General features: G+C 46.6%; 1 protein-coding gene across 8 annotated transcripts in view; it reads left to right on the top strand.

Annotated features, from left to right (window-relative positions):
* Positions 1 to 255: 255 nt before the first annotated feature.
* Positions 256 to 19,569, top strand: part of CTNND1 (catenin delta 1) — a 57,909-nt gene continuing 38,595 nt past the window's right edge. For 3 of the 8 annotated variants that reach the window (XM_033157993.1, XM_033157984.1, XM_033157964.1), the window contains exon 1: positions 256 to 678. The gene's annotated coding sequence lies outside the window, so the exon portion shown is untranslated. Of the gene's footprint in view, positions 679 to 876; positions 998 to 19,569 lie in introns of those variants that run through there. The other 5 variants (XM_033158020.1, XM_033158012.1, XM_033158003.1 and 2 more) reach the window with 2 other exon arrangements.

The following is a 19,569-nucleotide window of genomic DNA, read 5'->3' as shown; positions in this document are numbered from 1 at the left end:
GCCGTGCAGAAGCTGACATCACTTAGGGAAAAAGGGGCTGGGCCGGAGCGCAGAGTTTGTCACCACCCAGCCTCCTTTGCCGTCGGCTGGGTGCAACTTCCATTTTAGGTGTTGGAGCTGAGCGAGGGGGGGAGGGCGAAAGAAAAAGCGAGAGAAAAGGTCCCGCAGGAAAAGGAGGAGGAGGAGGAGCAGGAGATCGCTGCAGCGCTCCTCGGTTTTTTTTTTTGTTTGTCGCCTTTTGTGTGTGTGCGCGCTGCTGGTGGCGTTTTTTTACATATAAAAAAGCTCCCTTTGAGATTTTATTCTTGGAGTCTTTAGTGCTTTTGTTAGGAAACTGCACGCTTTTTTTTATTATTTCCCCCTCCCGCACGCCCTCTGCCTTGCATTTCCAGCGGGACAAAAAGGCGTCTAGTTCCGTGCAGTCTCTACACGAAGTTGTCAAGCTGAATCAGAGGAGAAAACGGAGGAACACTTGGGTCGGCGACTCTCACGGACGCGAGAAAAGAAAAGCCTGCCTCTTCTCTCCAGCCCCCCCTCCCCGCCACACGCCTCTTTTTTTAAAAAAAAAAAACAAAAAACCTGCAAGAAGGGAAGAAGTAAAACTTGCTTAGTTTGCATTCGAGAGAGGGGCTGCGCGATTCCCGAAGGGGAGAGTGCGGGGGGGCAAAAAAGACAAAGGTAAGGCGGCGCATTACAATAAATGCACCTCTCCCCTCCCCTCCCTTAAAGAAAAAACTTTTGTGTTGTGTGGAAGGTCGTGTGCATTGGAGGGCTGCTGGCTCCCCCCTTTCTCCTCCCCCTCCCTTTCTTGTGGCGACTGAAGGAGAGGAATGTGAGGGGAGTTCCTGGGGAATGAGGTTTCCCTCCCCCGGTTTCCCAAGGTGCCGCTTTGGAAGAGAGGAGTTGGGCCGAGCGCGTCGCTCTCCCTCGCGGCTCCCGTGTCAAACGCGCTCCGAAAGGCACCGGGCTGGGTGGATCCCATTTTGCTTCTCCCCAGGTGCGTTTGGGTGGGGACCTCTTTCTCTTGTTCTCCAGAGGCTGCTGCTTCGAAATAGATTCCCTAGTGAGCCGATCGGAACTCGACTCTTTGGGTAGAAGGACGCAAAATTCCCTCGTTTTTATTTTTTTAAAGTAGGGGCTGCTAGTCTCCGCCTTTCAGGGAGTGGGGAGTGGGCCTTTTGCCATCGGGCATTGAGAGGTAACTTATTTTTATCTACTGGTCTTTAAAGCAACTGCCTTTGTTTTAAAGGGTTGAGGTTTTTTAAAACGCTAAAAGCTTGTCGGCTAGCCTGGCGACTTGCGAACTTTTTTTAAAAACTACTTATTCCCTAAATCGTTAAAATATTTGGGGGTGTCTCTTTAAAAGCAGGAATGCTCATGAAACCAGCTGATGCTTAGCCTTAAATTTCATTAGAATGGGTCTCCCACCAGTCAGAAGTACCGGCCGCATTAAGGATCTTGGTTAGCTGTACCCTGAAATCTGTGTAAGAAACTTAACTGCATCTGCTACCATATTTATCCCATCTCTCAGATTCTTTCATCCATCCCCTCTCTTGTTTTTCCTACTGTCCGCCCCCATTGTTGAATTTTAGGCTGCTTTTGGGCAGAGATGTGCCTCTGTTAACTCTAGAAAAGTGCGCTGATCAGGGATGTGTGAATACCTGACCCCCCCTCCAAACTTGTGATTACATTTTGGATTTCTTATTATTCAAGACAGGAGTTCAAAGGGGGACTCCTGGGGAAAGGATGCTCTGGATTCTGGATCTTGTGGAGGATGTGGATACCAGACAAAGATGCTAACATCCAAAAGCAATTTTCACAGACCACCATACTCATATTGTGCTGAGTGGATAGAATAGCAAAAGGAGGAGCAATTCACAATGCAGCTGTCGGAGTTGGTTGAGTTCCTGTACTGTCCATTCTGTGCCATTTTGTTTCTTATTCCGTTGCTTGTCCAGGTCCTCTGAGGTAGAGAATCCAGTGGAATTGCAGTACAGTAGTAACCTGCCTTGGCCACCAAGCCCTTAAGAAAGCTCACTCTCTGTGAGGCCCGAACACAAAGACACTTCAGAAAGGAGCAGGGAGGGGCTTTCTGTGTTTGGGTCTAACAAAACAAGACAGGGCAGCTTGTGAGTTCAGAAGTAGCCCTATAATACAATCATATATACAGTATCTAAAATGTTAGAAATCCTGGCTTTCTGCCAGTGGGAACAAATGCGTGCAGTAGAAGAAGAGATTGTCCTGTCCTTCAGTACAAAGGAAGTATGGGATTGGCAGAGTGCAGGCACTCTCCCTGCCTCCCTTGAAATCTACAGAGAAATGCCTTAATATCAAAAGATTGGTAGTTATGGGGCTCTTGCCACTATCTCTCTTCCCCTTTTGCTTTGTGGTAATGCCACTTGGGCTGAATATACATTTCCTGGAGTGGTGAGCAGCTACTGATCTTTTTTATGGTCCAGGTTTTGCGAGGGAGAAGCTCCTGAACAGAGTAGTAAAGGTTTTTCGTGGCACAGGAGATGGATCCTATATAGCTTAGCCCTCATGTTTCTTGAACAATTTGGCGGGTGGTGGGGTGTCACCTTAGCTCCATCTGAATTGAGTAAATAGACTGAACCATTGAAAACTCGTTGACTCCTTTTCTGCACCTGTATGAACGTGAGTCCAGAAATGTTTCTGACCAGCCTAGTGGATGACTCGGTTGGAACATGAAACCCTTTCAGAAAAGTAGCACGTAAACACATATGAGTACTCTGTAAAGCTCATGGGCGCCTTTTGAGGAAGCAAAGTTCAGCACTCTGGTACCTGAGTTGCAGACTGCTTGCTTGCACTCTGGGGTGGGGCAGTGTGCTAGGCTGAGCACATGCTGAGGGGAATTTCCCTCACCTCCATTTTAAAGAGAAGCATGACTTCTCAAAGGCCAGCAGATGGTAGAAAGGCAGCTGCAGCTCCCACCTTAAGAGGAGGTCATAATAAACCTTAACTTCCTGAGCTAAGGAACTTTTTAGGACTATATTGTAGTGGACAGTGTTGCATGTGAATGAGGTAGTTCTGTGTTACTTTGCCAAAAGTTCCCCTGGTTATAAAATCCATAAGAAGTGTCATCTGTTAGCCATATCTGTAGTCAATAACTGCATGCTTAATCTCTGCTTGAGATACCTTGCAGGGCTGTTGTGATTATAATAAAATCGAATAACCCCATATGTGCCATCAAGAGCTCTTTTGAGAAAGGGTGGGATGCAGCATGATAAACATGGTGCTGCCATAAAGGGCCACAATCTGGAGATTGTGGGGAAGCTGTGACCTTCCAAATATTGGTGGAGTACAATTTCCATCATCCCTGAGCATTTGCTGGTCTGTTGGGAGTCTTGAGTCCCATCAACATTTGAAGGGTCGCTGGTTCCCCATCCCTGATAAAAGGAGCATCAGCCTTGTGCACCTTGGATTTTAGCTGCACTACTGGTTCTGCACACCTTGTGTTACTCTCACCATGCCTATAGTAATCTGGAATAGTCTGGGGACAGGCTTCTGTGCTTAGCAAGCAAGGTTGAAAATTTGAGAGAGGACAGTGATGCAAGGCAGAACAAATGTGTCTTGACAGCTGAGTGGTAAAGTGGGGGACAGGGTTGAACAGGAACAGGCAATAGCAGCGGAACTTGCCATACCACACTTGGTTCCTCTCCTCATATTGGCTCTAGATGGGGATGTTCCATTTTTATATCTGCATATAGTGCTCCTAACTCTCAATTTTGAGAAGTGGCAGACCTGGGTGGGATGGCTTCTGCAGCTTTTTATTTGCTTAAATCTTGAAGTGGGCTAAAGTGAGGAAGTGGCAAGCTTGGAAATCTTGCAGCTGCTGAGTTTTGGGTGCGTGGCTAGTTGCATGGTAGAAAGGTCTCATCCACAATGATGTTTGTTGTTTCTGAAATCCTGGCATAGGGCCTGGGTGGACTTCTACTAATTTTTATACTTGTCCTTGAATCTGAAATTTGCTAAGCTAATTATTTATACATGTAGAAAGCAAGTGTCCCTTTGATAAAGTGACTTGCAAACTGTCTGTAAGTGGAAAAGGAGAGTGTATTGCAAGTCTGCTGGTTAAAATGGCTCCCCCCCCCCATGAATTGAACAGTGTTATCTGTGTAGCTGCTGATATCAGTAGTTGGAAGGCCAGATAGGTTTAATGAGTTACTGTGATATTGTTGCCAGCAGGAGCAGTGGGTAGTAGGAGCAGGGTGGGTTGGACTGGCAAACAGAGAATGGAATGAATGGTTCATAATCCTGTAACATGAACTGTGTGAACTTGGCTGTCTTTGTTCTTGCCATAGGATTTTGCAATTGAAGCAGTTGCTTCCACATAGCTCAAAACTGAGTTTGTCTTAATAGCTTGTAAGAATGTTTGGTTGGGAGATTATCCTCTGCTAGGTTCTACTTTAGGTAGAAGGGACGGTTAAGTGGTGTAGAGTGGTGGTTCTATTCGTAGGTGTTCTGCCTGATGAAAGTTGGTACCGGTAGTTAAAGGAAATGAATTGTCTTCAGATTCAAAAGAATTTGGAAACCCTTTGCTTCTTATAAATACACCCATTGACTGCTGTTAGTCTTATCCAGATATCTGTATACTAAAACTGGAGATCTGGAGCTGAAATCCTATAATGTCATGGAGGTCATTAAGGGATGGTGACAATACCAGTGATGCTTGCACATTCCTCCATGATGAAGTAGGACTTGCTGGGGTGTTGGCTAATCAAGGGGCTTGTGAGTTGCTTTTAGAGCTATTCTGGCTTTAGTGACAGGAGGGGAGCTTGCGGAATAGATTTGGTGGTTGCCATTACCTGAGTCATCAAAGCGTGAGCCACAGCTGTCTGACTTAGGGAAGTACAAACCATGGTGGCTTTACCCTCTAGTAGTGTTTCCTATTTTGTGGGCTGTATGCAACCACAAGACCTAAGAAGAAGAAAGTGGGCAGGACATTCAGAAAGCATCGGGTGAATTACGGAAGAGAGCCTGCTTACATCTATGCCTTGTTATCCTTGACTTCCATTTATTTGTTCCTTGGGTGTCTTATGTCCCCCTTCTCCATCTGGCCAAAATTTAACTTGCATGCTCCTTGAGATACACTTCTGCTGTCCACACATCCCCGTTAGCTCTTTGGCTATGTGAGAAATGGGGATGGCCATAAAATGCATAAGAAATACCTTTTATCAGGCAAACCTGTAGTTAAGAATTGCATACTTATCTCTTTCGTAAAAGCACACTTGAGGATTTTTGAAATTTTATTTTTACCTATTTATCCTGCTCTGCAACATATTCTGACAGGCTGGCACATGTTAGTTCCGTTGCAAAATCTCTCACCTGTCATTCTGAAGTGAGACTCTAGCTCATCCATGTAGTTGACTTGGACTTTGGACATTCTGGGTGGGGAACAGAGGACAGTGGGAGTCTTGTGGATATTGTATTCCCAGTATGGACTTGTAAGTGCCGCCTTCTGGCTTCACTTCTTATAGCTGGAGCTCTGAGACAGGTCTGGGGAGACAAGTGGAATGGTGATGCTGGGAAGAACAAACCACTACTGACAGCGAGACCATTAGTTCTCCCTCTTGATCTTCCTGAAACCTAGTTTCCGGGCAAATGTAGAGAAGGTGCATGTGATGTTATGGAAACAGACTTGCTCAAACTGACTTTGTAACACCGGGATGAGCCTGCTGATGGTGTATATTGCTATTAGAAAGCCAATCTCCTTGCCTTTCTCTTAGCTGCAGCCTTGGCTGTTCTTGTGGCTAAGTAGAAGCGAGTCCTCGTGACACACCCTTCTGCAGTTCTTCAACTTACAGCTACTGCCAGCACCCACAATCTTCAAACACAGCCAAACACAGAGTGTGGCTTGCCAGACAGTTCTGCTGCTGCTGCATTCTCCACAAGTAAAAACAAAAGTCCTAACAACCTATAGAATATGGGGGTGGGGGCAGAGCCTGTGGCCCTTCAGATGTTGTTGGATTCCCATCAACCCCAATCAGCACAGCCAATGGTTGGGGATGATGAGAGTTGTGGTTTTGCAACTTGTGGGCCACTCCTGCTGTGAAATATGCCCGTGCTACGCTTTCCGATGCTGTGTTTGTTTGGCCGATGGCTAACCCTTTGCGACTGGTTGGATCCCAATGTTGTCATAGGCTTTTAAGGTTTGGTTCTGACCCTATGACATACGGATCAAGAGCAGATTCGTGTATAAAAATATAACGTGTGCAATACACACACCTGGAAAGTACAGAAAGGCTGAGTGCAGCACCAGGGTTGGCAGCAGCTCCCTGTCAGGTGGCAAAGCTGGGTTTGCTGGCCTATAATGGGTGAAACAGCCCAAGAGCCAAGGTGGCAGAAAACATGATTGTGCCCATCTTCTTTATAGATATCACTGTCATTTGACATGAAGAGGGCAAAAGTTGATACCATTACCTTTGTGGGGGGCAGGGGGGTCTGTCTTTTTTTACATACATGATTTTTACAGTGACCAGCAAGCTAAACTGAATAGGGTCTCTTGCTCCCCACCTCCCTTCTCCTCTCCTCCCGCCCTTCCAAATTCCTGCTGGGGGAAAACTCTTGCTTAATATACCCGGAGACCAGCCGTGTTGCAACATTAGTGAGTTGCAGGCCTTGGAAATATTTTCAAATCAGCAACCCCCTACTCCTCCCATGGTTGAAACCAGCCTCCTTTAATGGAAGGGCAATTCGGCACAGTCCTGTCTGCATGTTAATCAGCACACCCCTTTCCCTGCCCTCTAGAGTAGTACATACATTTTTTTCTGAACATGTTGTTGCATGCACTGCTGCCACTGCCTTGCTTATGAATCAAGCAAGCTGGTTTTGTCTAGGTGAGGAAGAAGCCTGTGCTACTTGCTTCTAGTTGGCCTGAATGTCTTGTTTGAGCCACTCCCATCCAGAAGAGTTGAAATGATTTGCTTTGATAATTCATCTGTTCTCCACCCACCTCCTTTGATTCTCCCCCTCCTATGTCTGCTTGTCCAGGGGTCCCCAAACTGTGGCCCACAAGCTTCTTCATTCAGCGCTAGCCAGCAGCATGGTTCCGTGAAGAGCACTTACCATCTGAATTCTATGGAATTGAACTTGTAATACAATGTAAGAGAAAAAATACAGTTTTGAAAATTGTACAGCACAGCGAGCTTTACAATTGCTGCAACAGGCAAAATAACAACAACAACAACAACAACAATAATGTGATGATGATGGTGAAGTGGTCTGCCAGGACCTTTAGCAATTTTCAGGTGATCTGTGTGTGTGTGTGGGGGGGGGGAATGTGTGGCACCCACTGTGCTAGTTGTCATTGCCCTGTTACTTGCTGATGCCCTCCTTGAGTGGGCCTATCAGTCATTGGCACACAGGAAATGTCACATCAGATTTCTTCCGCATTGAGTAATGTGTCTGGGTATGAGAGGGTGCCTGGCTAACTCACAACTGTTATCTGTAGTAGCTGTGAAAATAACACAGCTGATTTCTCATAATGTCATAAGCAGCTTCTGTGCATTATACATCTGAGTCATCTATAGGAGGGGAGTTTCAGAAATGTTCTCACTGTTTGGGACACCGATGCACTAAAGGTTCCTATCTAAGGAAGGCATATCGCCATATATAGTGTCTATGTCACTTGCAAGGTTGTAGGAATGAGGTTTGATGTGCTCAAGTCAAAGAGTAACTTAATAGGTGTGCCTGTGGTCTAGATGTGAGTGACAGCATTCTGGTGTTTAGCTAGTGAGGTGTGGGGAGGAGGTAAAATGAATCTGTTTAAAGAGGGAACATCAGGAGGTAAATGGTCAGCTTTGTGTCCCTGGTTTGCAGGAGGAACGGAGAGTATGAGTGAGTCTGGAGTTGTTAAAGGAGGCAACTGCTCCACAGCTGTAAAAGAAAAGCAGATTAGGAATCCTTTGGGGAATAAGTCTGGGTGTCACTGCCGTGCTCCTTTAGAATTACCGTCCTGCACCCTTGCTCCTTTCAGGCAAGGCAAAATTTAGTGTTCACTAGGCAAACTTGCCTTCTCTTTCCTGCAAGTTTCTAAACACAATGTCATTTCCTGTCTGACCAGGAAATCCTTGTTTGCTTCCTTCCTTTCTGCCTGAACAACAAAAGGACTTGCCTTGAAAGCTTTTTGCATGACGTTGATGTTTCCTCCCACTTCCCCACCAACTAAATGAGTGGCTCTATGTCTCTTTAGTTTTAAGCCTCCTAATTTCAACTGTAGCTAGTTTATTTTATTTTGCTGGGCTTTGTGTATCTCGGTTGGACCAAGACTAGTATGCGAAATTTGCAGTGGGATGCAGATGTAGCTGAGTGGAAAACACTGGGCGTTGTGTGTGTGTGTGTATATGAGGGATTCAAGGGATGCATAATCCTGTCTCCTGCTCAAAATGCTGCAGTGGATATGTCTCCAAAACATCACCAGTGCCGTAATGAACACCTATTTCTGTAGTGAACTGAGGAATGAGTGACTTAATCTGCTAGGCAGGGGGATTCCTGTGAAATGTGTGTCTTGCATTGGTGACATGTCCTCTAGCTTGATCCTTCAGATTTAATAAATAGCCGGATTTTTCTGACCTGCAAAAGTGAAGTTGTCCCCCCTGCCCCCACCCCACAGGAGGCTTACCATCAAAGCCTGAGAACAGAATTAAATCAAATACTTAAAGCTTGTAAAGAGTGGCTATGCTATATAGTGAGATTACATTTTTATTCCCTAAAAGTGTTCAGTGCCTGCTAGGTGGAAGGTAATGTGTCTCTTTGTCCTGTGCCCCCCACAGAGTAAAGAAAGGATTTCTGTCCTGAGAAATGGATGCTTCTATTACTGGTAGTAGTTGTGTGTAGGTATTACTGCAAAGGCCAGCCTATTCTTCCCCCCCTTTGAGATAGAGCACGCGCGGTGTCTGCAAGACTTGTCAACAACAAAAACAACAATAGAGTGGGTTGATGGCATTAACAGGGGCAGTGCTGCAGATCATATCTACTCTAGCTAACAGTTTGGAGTGCCTGAATATGAAATTGCCCAGAGCCCACACCCACAGCAGTTTGGCGTCATGCAACATTTGATCCTGCTCTTGTGCAGCCGTGTGGCATGTACCAAAAGAATAGACCTGCAGCACTTGTTATTCCAGATCTGTGCCCACACTATTCCTGTTTGCTAACCAAACTTACCAAGCTGTTTGCACGTTGTTGTACGTTGCTTTGATCTTGCATACAGGTGGGTGAAGGAGGAAATGGCCTGGACCACGTGGGCTATGACACAGGGGCTTTTTTTGAGTTTTGCTCTGTGGGTTAGTTGGGGCCTGAGTTAGACTGAATGCTGTGCGTCTTTGATCACCCCTAGGACATAATGCAGCACCTTCATGATAGGGGGATGCCCTGCCCCCGTGCGATGTAAGTGGGGAGGGGCCATACTTCAGTGGTAGAGCACATGTTTTGCATGCAGAAAACCCCAAGTTTAACCCCTGGCACACACCTCCAGTTTAGTTAAAAGATCAGGTAGCAGGTGATGGAAGGCGCAACTGCCCAAGATGCTGAAGAGCTGCTGTCAGCAATAGTATACAGTACCAGAATTAGGCTTGATTGGCAAATAGTCAGACCTGGTAAAGAGCAGCTTCTTATGCTGCTCTCTCACAGTGATCTAGTCTATGAGAATAGGGACGTTACAAGGTGGGGCTTGTGAAATAAAAAAAGGAGAACATGACTCAAGCATCACTGTTAGGGCTGTGTATTCTGCCTAGGCATGGAGCTTGTTTCAACAATCCAAGTCCTGTGCGGAAAAGGTGAATACAATGGCTAGTGTAAAGTCTACGAGGGACCCAGAAAACGCTCCGCCAATCACTGGAAATCCTAGTCAACAACAGTCTTGTTTTGCAAGCTTTCACAAAGCCCCCCCCCCCCCGCTTTCCCACTTACCTCCACAACTATTAAGGGTCAGAAGCTTACTTCTGTGCTTTTTCTTTAAGTGAAAGCTGAAATTTTCAAGATGGATTCTGTATCTCATTGTGGCATGCACACTTTCACCATGTGTATTTTTAGGGGGCACCGGGTTCTGAGACAAGGAAACTCACATTCTGCCGTCAGAATTGGGTTAGTGATGATCTATTTTCTTCTACTTTTTTCCTTTAGAGTCCCAATCATACAAGATGGAGACTTTCAAACCTCTGACATTTGGGGAGAAACAGGTGACAGACAGAGCACAGAGCATTGAAAGGACGTGAGGGTTTTGTGTGTAGATTTGTGAAAAGCTTTTTTTAAAACAGCACAGTAAAGGACTAACTCTGAACTATTGGAAGCCCGCATAGCCCCCCTCCCCCAACATTTCCAGACAAGATTGTTGCAGTTCTCAAGGCTTTCAGTGTAACTATTACGACTAAAGAAATTAATAGCTCTGGAGAATTCCAGAATGCAAAAGATGCAGGCTCCTGCAGAAAGGGTATTTTCAAAAGTTAAGCTGTCCCTTAATGTAGCTTACATCTTCAGATCAGTTACCAGCTTGGATTTATTTTTGCAGTCAACATTCATTGTCTCCTTTCCTTCCTGAGATGTAGCATAGCCAGCTGATGACACAGTTCCTAGTGCAACCATTTGAAGGAGGCATTTCTTTCATGCAGTGCCTTGGTTGAGACCAACCCTCCACAACTCCGCAAGTGCCCTGCTGGGTCAGACCAAAGGCCCATCCAGTCCAACATCCTGTTCTCACAGTGGCCAATCAGATGGAGGCCTGTGGGGAAACCTGCAGTTAGGGCCTGAGCACAACAGCATTCTTCCCACTTGTGATTCCCAGCAAATGGTATTCAGAGGCACCCTGCCTCTGACACCGGAGGCAGTCATAGCTGCAGTTGCTAGTAGCCACTGGTCCTCCACACAAAAAATTCATCTTGGCTGTTGCTGGAAATTGTGGGGCTGCATTCCTGGGCTATGAAAATGGACCTATGCCATGTATCTTGAATTTCTCTGAGGCAGCCGCAAACATTTGGACATTTGGGCACCTGAGACCAAACACCTTTCTTCACTTGGTTGTCGCTCTGTTCAAGCACCAGCTAGCTGGTCCTTTAAGGGCTGAATGTCAGGTTTGCTGAGTGAGCTCGTGATTGTGCCCCATGGGTGAAAGCATGCTTGCGATGCAGAGTTTGAGGCACGGCAGCCAGCCTGCATAAGTATATGTTTGTTTTAAGCTCCCTTGTGTACATAGGCATTTGGCCTAAGAATTATCTGCTGCTGTGCTAGGTGCAGGGAGGATAGCAGTTTTGGGGTTTCGGACGCTGCTTTTGTAGCTGTTTGATCCTGGAACTGGGACGCCTTTTGCTGGGGGTGCCAGGAGCACAAGTCGGTAGCTGCTCCCATCTCAAACATGCAGTTTCCTGCAAAGTTGGTACTGGCTGCTTTGGCAGAAACTCTCCCTATAGTGTTGTGATGCTCTGTGCCTTAGGCCAAACTAGCCTCTGACTGAGGTGAAATAAGGAGGAAGAAAAGAAGCTTTTATCTCTAAAGTTAATGCAGAAAGCCTAGGTAGGTGTGCTATCTACCTTTCCCTCCTCTGCATGAAAAGAAGCATGCAAAATTTAGTCAGCTGGGCGTTGGCCACTGGACCGCTCCCTAGGGGCTGCTTCCTGCAGACAGTATCCAGGGCAGGCTATGATTCCTCCTGGCGAATGTTGCTGTCTGCAGAGGACTTTGCTCCTGTGCAGCTGATAGGCAGGGCCTTATCTCGAAGAACGCCAAGATTCTATTTGCTGTAAGGCTGTAATTGAAAACTAGCTGGCTTTTTTCCCCTGGATGTTTTTTGAAGCAGAGTAGTGCTGGAACGGAACACCTGCAAACGAGTTTCTGAGGTACCTTTGTAACAACGGAACTGTTGTGATCACGCATGCCAGCCTCGAAATGATTGTACAGGGAATCTTGACTGGTTTGTCGACGTGGAACGTTATCACCACGTTGCTTTTATAGGTAATGCTGAGCAAGGAGTTGCCGTATGTCTGGTTGCGGCGTTCTTGTAGCAAAATGGCCAACTTGGTAATTACCAGTTCTTCTCCTCCTCCCTCTCTCCTTCCACATTCTCCCCTACATCCTTGAAGCTTCAGCCCCTTTCCAGCCAAGCTTCGCAGCCGCCTCTTCAGCCGAATCCTGCCTTGGCTTTGGCGGGGTGGGTGGGGGTTGGGGTGGGGAAGGAGGAGGGAGCCAGGAAGGGTTGTTTTTCCTCTAACATGATAAGGAGCACTGCTGGGTAAAGTGGGAGCTCTTGCTCCTGATTGGTGGCCAGGCTGCCCTGGAATGCTCTGGCCCGTTTCCCAGAATCCAGTACTCTGTGTTTGTTTGTTTCTGAGCCTGAGGTCTGGTGCTACTGTGACAGGAAATGGGGAAGCTGGAGGGGAGGTGGTGGTTGGGGTTGGGGGGGGGTAGAGAAGGGAGATGTCTGTGTATGTGCCTGTGAAATCCCTTTGTCCCCAGAGCTCAGCTGCAAATTCCCACAGAGGGGGGAAAAGTGGCCTTTTGTGTTGCGAAAGATTTTTCAACTCCCAACTTGCAAAGCTCCTGTGCTTGGAGGCTGGGAGCGTTGAATTCTTCCTGACTTGACTGCCTCGTCCATAGATCTGTCCCCTCCCTCTTAGGGGGAGGAAAATAGAACTTGTATGAGATGAGATATCTTGGTTGGTGTGTTTCTTCTGTGGCTGTGTATACATAAATTATGGGAGCTCCCAGGGCATGTTGGACACAGCAGTGTGTACATCACTTTTGTTCTTGTGGTAGATGCATGCATCTGTCATAAATACATATTCTACCAGTGCTGCCGATAAATACTAGTAGTAATCTGACTTAAGGCAGTGGTGAAGAACTCCTAGCTCAGGTATATGCAGTCATTCCTGAACCACCTTCAGGTATAGAAATGTCCTCCCCATCAGCCATAGTTACATTGATGACTAGTGTGGTGCTTTGTTTAGGTTTTTCAAGTTAACAAGTACCCAAAGGCCCAATGAATAAGTTGTATTTGCACAAGCATCTGCTATAGTTTTAGCAGCTGTGGGGCTGTATACTTTGTGAACCGGAATTAATCCACTTATCCTAGGTGTCTTTGAGGGAGTACGTTCCCTCCTCTCCCAGATGAACCATAACCCCAGATCTACAACTTTCCTGATTTTTTTTTTTAAATATCCGCCGCAACCCCAGATTTGGACACGACTGGACCTAATGGTCAGGGGTCCTTTTACCTTTAACCCCTGTATAATCCAAAATATTGGACAAAAGGTGAGGGCATTATTCTGTCCATTCATTTTGCAAGAAACTTGCCTGGTCCTGCCTTTGAAGTGGTGTTTTGCTAATGAATGATGTCATAGCAGTGACTGACATTTAGGAAAGCAAGGCAGAAAGAAGTCTAGAATGATTCACCCATTATCTGGAGAAGGAACTTCCTGGTTCATTTCTAAGCTTTTTTTCATCTTCCTTTACGGAAAAGTGATTGGCCGACAGAAAATAATTTGGAAATGCAGACTAGTATAACTTTGATAGGTCAGAAATGTGTCTGTATGAAAAGTAGCAACAAAGACAGGAGCTGATCTTGGCCATATTTCATAAACCTAAAATGATTAATGTTAGAAAACACTTTATAAAAAATATTCTCCAAGTACAGGTAAAGTTTATCATTATTGTACCCACACTTGGGGGGGGGGTATGGATATGTTACTTTAAAATGTGGGTTATACTAACCCAGGGGTTCCCAAACTAAGGCCTGGGGGCCGGATGTGGCCCAATCGCCTTCTAAATCCGGCCCGCGGACGGTCCGGGAATCGGCGTGTTTTTACATGAGTAGAATGTGTCCTTTTATTTAAAATGCATCTCTGGGTTATTTGTGGGGCCTGCCTGATGTTTTTACATGAGCAGAATGTGTGCTTTTATTTAAAATGCATCTCTGGGTTATTTGTGGGGCATAGGAATTCGTTCATATTTTTTTTCAAAATATAGTCCGGCCCCCCACAAGGTCTGAGGGACAGTAGACTGGCCCATGGCTGAAAAAGTTTGCTGACCCCTGTACTAACCCCTGCAAAGTAGCCCAGAGTTACAGCCATTCTGGGGCGGGGGGAGCAAACCTGCGGCGCAGACTGCCAGTGGTCATTCTTCTGGCATGTTGCCTCCCCTCCCACCCCAAAGGAGATGCAGAGTGCATCATACACATTCTGTGAAGTTGTTTGTAGTAGCACTGCAATGAAGGGATGAAGCAGGTGAAGGGAGCCAGGAAAACAACTAAGGGTTTTGTCAGTGAGTAGTCTGGGAACAAAGCCTACCTGTAGAGAAAGAGGCATACACCTGGCATATGAGTTTGGTGCCTAGACCTCCCTGCATAACACTAGAACTTGTGGACATCCATTGAAGCTGAATGTTGGAAGATTCAGGACAGAAACAAAGAAAACACTTCCTCATGCAGCACATGGTTAAACTATGGAACCTGCTTCCACAGGAGGCGGTGGTGGCCATTGGCGTGGTTGGCTTTAAAGGAGGATGGATGAGACAAATGCATGGAGGATAAGACTAGCAGTGACTAGCCACAATGGCTATGCTGTGCCCTCACTGTCAGAAGGACTATGCCCCTGAATACCAGTGGCAGGGGATCACAGGTGGCCAGAGTGGTGGAATGCTCAGGTCCAGCTTGCATGCAGGCATCTGGCTGGCCACTGTGAGAACAAGATGCTGGACTGGATGGGCCAATAGGGCTGGTCCAGCATGCTCCTGTTGCGTGATTCTGTTCTTATGCTGCTTTGTCACCAGATCTAACAGAAATGGGTGGTCTCTGGTGCTGTGTTTGTGCGCACTTTGCCCTCCACCCCCGGGATCAGTCCTTGTGGATCCACCCATACCACTAGTGTCCTGACTTGACTAATTAGATGGGCAGGTGTTGCTTGCTGGCTCCAAAATGAGTGATGTTAGTGGCCTCAAGAGTTATTGTGCTGTCTTAATTGTGAGCTGTCTGTACAGTGGTACTTCCGGTTACGAACTGAATTTGTTCCGGAGGTCCGTTCTTAAGCCAAAACCGTTTTTAATATGAGGCGTGCTTTCGCTAATGGCGTCTCCTGCCGTCGCCGCAAGACCTCCGCTCGCATCCCAGGGCAAAGTTCACAACCAGGAGCATCTACTTCCGGGTTAGTAGATCTCATAACCCAAAGCGTTCGCAAGGAGGACCGTACGTAACACGAGGTTCCACTGTAGTATCCATGCCTCCTCATTGCAGCCTCTTAGCCAGTTATCCTGCTGGCCTATGACTAGTCATTCCACACTGGTGCATGTTGACAGTGGTCCTCTGTAACTTACCTGTTGAACACAGAAGGAATGTGGGTGGTACCACTATTCTTGGCTATCTGAGACTGTGGATACAAGCTGTTCAGAAATGGGGAGCGGACACCTCACTTTTGCTACATCTTTCTAGTTCATAGATTCATGGTGTTAACCAGTGAAGCAAACCTCAAACAGGCACACACAAAACCCTCCTTTGACTGCCCAGAAGGACAGCTGCCCTGCAGTCAGATTGCTGGCATACCACTGGAACAATCCCTTCTCTCTGTTCTGCTGCCGACTCGGCACCATTTCCTTTCCTGTTGTGTGTATGCTCCACACTCCCTTCCCTCCTCCCTCCACCTCAGAACTGCTGCTCCCTTCCTGTCAGATGTGGGGTGTAACCTTGGTCTGAGCAGGCCGGGGCTCATGTTTCTTGGTGTGTACTTCGCTGTTGCTTCATGGAGTTAGACTCTTCTGCTCCTCCAGCCCATCTCCAAAACTGTGTTGTAGCTGGTTTTGTACATTTTCCCCAAGTTAACTTGAACTTCCAGAAAAGGGAGAGGGGCCAGCTCCTGTTAACAGATGTGGATCGGCATTGAAACCACAATGGGGTTGTCGGTTCGAGCCCCACGTTGGGCAAAATATACCTACATTGCAGGTGGTTGGTTCAACTAGATGACTCCTGTGGTCCCAACTCTATGATTCTATAGGTCTTATAGAGTTTTGATCTCTCATTTGATCTCTATTTATGCCCCCCACTCAGATAAATCCTAAAGCTAGTCCCCCCCCCTTTGTTTAACTGCTGCTTTCCCATGCATAAAATGTATTTATCCTCATTATGGAATTGTGTTTCGAACTGTCCTTGAGGCATGTCAGAGCCTTGAGTAGATGGATTTACTCCCTTCCCTCCCCCTTGATCTCATGTCTTCCGCTCATTCTCTTGAGGGGCCTCCAAAGTCAGCCCTTCCTTTCCACACCCTTATCACTGCTTTCCTATCTGCCTCTCCTGGAGCTGCTCGGCTTTCCCCTTATATGGCCAGGTGAGGCAATGGTGAGTATAAGCCTGGGACACTAGAATCCTGATTAGTTAGGCATGTAATCTACACCCCTGGAGGGGTTGCAGGGGGGCGGTTGTGTGTAGGGATTGGGAGCCAGGTGAGTCTCTTGAAGTGAGATCAAATCAACTAGTTAAACCAGTCTTGTGTGTGTGACACATGTTGGGGGTGAAGCTCTGCCTTTCTGCCCTGGGCCAGTTCTAATTGGTGAGGGACGCGCCCTAAGTGCAGCCAGCCCAAGCTTTGTTGCAGAAGTCTAGCTGGCGGAGGCGAGGGGGTGGGGGTGGGAGAAACGCAGGCCGTCTTTGGAAAGGGACCATGCCTGCCTGTAAGGGTGTATGGTGTCCTTTGCATTCTTCATGAACAAGGAACTTGCTTGCGCAGGGAGTGGCAAGCTGTTCAAAGTCCATGCTGAGTAATGAACAAAGCTATCACATGGGGCTTTTGCTCTGCGCTTGGCAAAGGCAGATTCCTTTCCAGTAAAAGCAAAAACATTCTCGGTGTAGGAGCAGGAAGAGCAAATCCTAGAATGAGAAACAGGTGAACGAAACACAGACCCAGAGCTTTTGCCCTCTGTTTTGAAATCCTCCAGTTTGCAAAATAAATAAATAAATGTCAAGGCGGCCACTAAAACCCCAGTCTTGTTAGTTTTCCCCTGGCCCCTCTTTTTGAGTGCTGTGAGGGTGTGAGTGTTCGGCTTCCTTCCTGGCCACTGGGCTACTTGCCAAGTGGAACAGATGCTGCTGTTAACTTAAATGTTATCAGGATCCAAAGGTACGCTGCTGTAAAACTCTCACCCACCAAGGAAAAGGTGTCTGGGGCGTATAAATTCAAGTGCATGGAAGCTATGCACAACCAGCACCTTTTCCTTCTGCTAATTTAGGGAAGGGAATGGGGCATCCTGACCCCCTGACCATTGGGTGTCCTTCTCAACCCACACCTGCACAAGTCTGAGTTTACCAAGCTTCCTGATTCTCATCCCACATTGATGCCCATCCTTGTCTTTCTTAAGGGTTGTAACTATGGCTGCTGTTTAAATTTGTGGTTAAAAGATTCCCCCAGCCCCACCTGTATAGGCACCTGCCAGCAAGCCTGTGCCGTGCCTGCTCCTGATCTCGTGCTGAATCTGTTGTCCTGCTAGAGCCATTTTCTAGCCTTGTGACTTTGGATAGAGTCATGTTTCTAACTGGCAGAAATGTGAGAGGGGGCTGAGGACGTCCAGCATCTGGCAGCATCTATTCCTGTGACTGTAATTCATTTTAACTGTTTTAACTTTAGATTGTGGTAACCCTCCCTGGGACCTGGCGTGGTGGTGGTGGTGGTAATAATAATATTAAAAATACTAATAGGCAGAGCTAATGTATTGGCTGACACCTCTGCCCTGTGCCTCTGGCAGTGTGCAGTGACAAGGTGCTGTGAAGTGAAAGGTCATGGATGCATGGAGAATTGACCATGTGGGTTAGAGGGAGCTCAGCAGTGCAGGAAGGAGCTAAGATGCTAACTAGAAGTTGACCTTCAAGCTAGGAAAAGCTTTAACAAAGAAGTGGGTCTTGTGGCAAAGCAAAGGGGTTCAGTCAATAAAAAGAGGAAGGCTATTGGAAGAGTATGGGGCATTTGGGGCAGCACATCCAAGTATGGCAATGACTAAGGTGACTAGTGTTCATACTTCACATTTTCAGGTGTACACCTTTTTTAAAAGTAAAAGCATAAAGAAGCCTTATGAAGAACATGATTGAAAGTGTAGAAAGAAGAAAAATGGAGGTGTGTTTTACAACAATGCTTGCCAGGAAAGAGTTTTAGTCTTCTTGCAACCTCTTCCCTCTTCCACTTTTGTGTGTGTGTGTGTTGCTATGTTGCAGGGAAAGCACTGTAGTTCAATAGCTGAGCACATTCCTTACATGCAGAAGTTCCACATTCAGTAGTTGGCATATCCAGATGGAGTTGAGCAAAGCCCCTTCCTGAAACCCTGGCCTGGAGAGGTTGGTTCCAGTCAATGTAAACCAGTAGCTTTCAAGATGTTGTTGAACTCCTCGTTCCCATCAGCCCCAGGCAGCATGGCCAAGATCAGTGATGATGGAAATGGTAGTCCCAACAACATCCAGAGGACCATATGTTCCTCACCACTGATGGAGACAATACTGAGCTAGATTGACCAATGGCTTGACTCAATATAAAACCACTTCCTATGTTCTGTCTTGTGTGCACAAGAACTTGGGAGGAAAGTCCCGAAGTGCTACTGAATGATGTGCTTCCTAAATGTGTCCATTTATGCATGATCAGAGTGTGGTTTTGCATTCCCACCCATAACTGGTGATGGTGAGCTGCTAGCCATACTTCTATCCCCCTTTTTAATTCAGGATCTTTTGGGATCTCTTCCTGACTTCATTCTCTTTCCTCACAATTTATTTTCAATGGTGGCTTCAGAAATGGTTATTTTGAAAAATGAAATACTTCTACTTGGGGAATTACTAGAAAGTAAAGCTTCTAGTAGCATTGAGAGATTTTACTTTCTTGGGCTCCATGATCACTGCAGATGGTGACAGCAGCCACGAAATTAAAAGACGCCTGCTTCTTGGGAGGAAAGCAATGACGAACCTAGACAGCATCTTAAAAAGCAGAGACACCTTGTCGACAAAGGTCCGTATAGTTAAAGCTATGGTTTTCCCAGTAGTAATGTATGGAAGTGAGAGCTGGACCATAAAGAAGACTGATTGCCGAAGAAATGATGCTTTTGAATTATGGTGCTGGAGGAGACTCTTGAGAGTCCCATGGACTGCAAAAAGCTCAAACTTATCCATCCTTAAAGAAATCAGCCCTGAGTGCTCACTGGAAGGACAGATCCTGAAGTTGTTGCTCCAGTACTTTGGCCACCCCGTGAGAAGAGAAGACTCCCTGGAAAAGACCCTGATGTTGGGAAAGATGGAGGGCACAAGGAGAAGGGGACGACAGAGTATGAGATGGTTGGACAGTGTTCTTGAAGTGACTAGCATGAGTTTGGCCAAACTGCGGGAGGCAGTGGAGGATAGGAGTGCCTGGCGTGCTCTGGTCCATGGGGTCATGAAGAGTCGGACACGACTGAACGACTGAACAACAACAACAAAGCTTCTTTACTTTGTTGCAGGGTATGAGCAAGCTCTTCCTATTAGTTTCTGTCTTTGGAACTGGTGAGACATTGAGAGTTGTGCTGGTTGAGGATAATGGAAGTTGTATTCCAAAAACATCTGGAAAGGCCCAGGTT

The sequence above is a fragment of the Lacerta agilis genome, chromosome 1 (assembly GCF_009819535.1).
Source record: "Lacerta agilis isolate rLacAgi1 chromosome 1, rLacAgi1.pri, whole genome shotgun sequence".
NCBI lineage: Eukaryota > Metazoa > Chordata > Lepidosauria > Squamata > Lacertidae > Lacerta > Lacerta agilis.
Note: the sequence above shows the minus strand (reverse complement) of the source record. Positions and strands in the feature narration are given on the sequence as shown.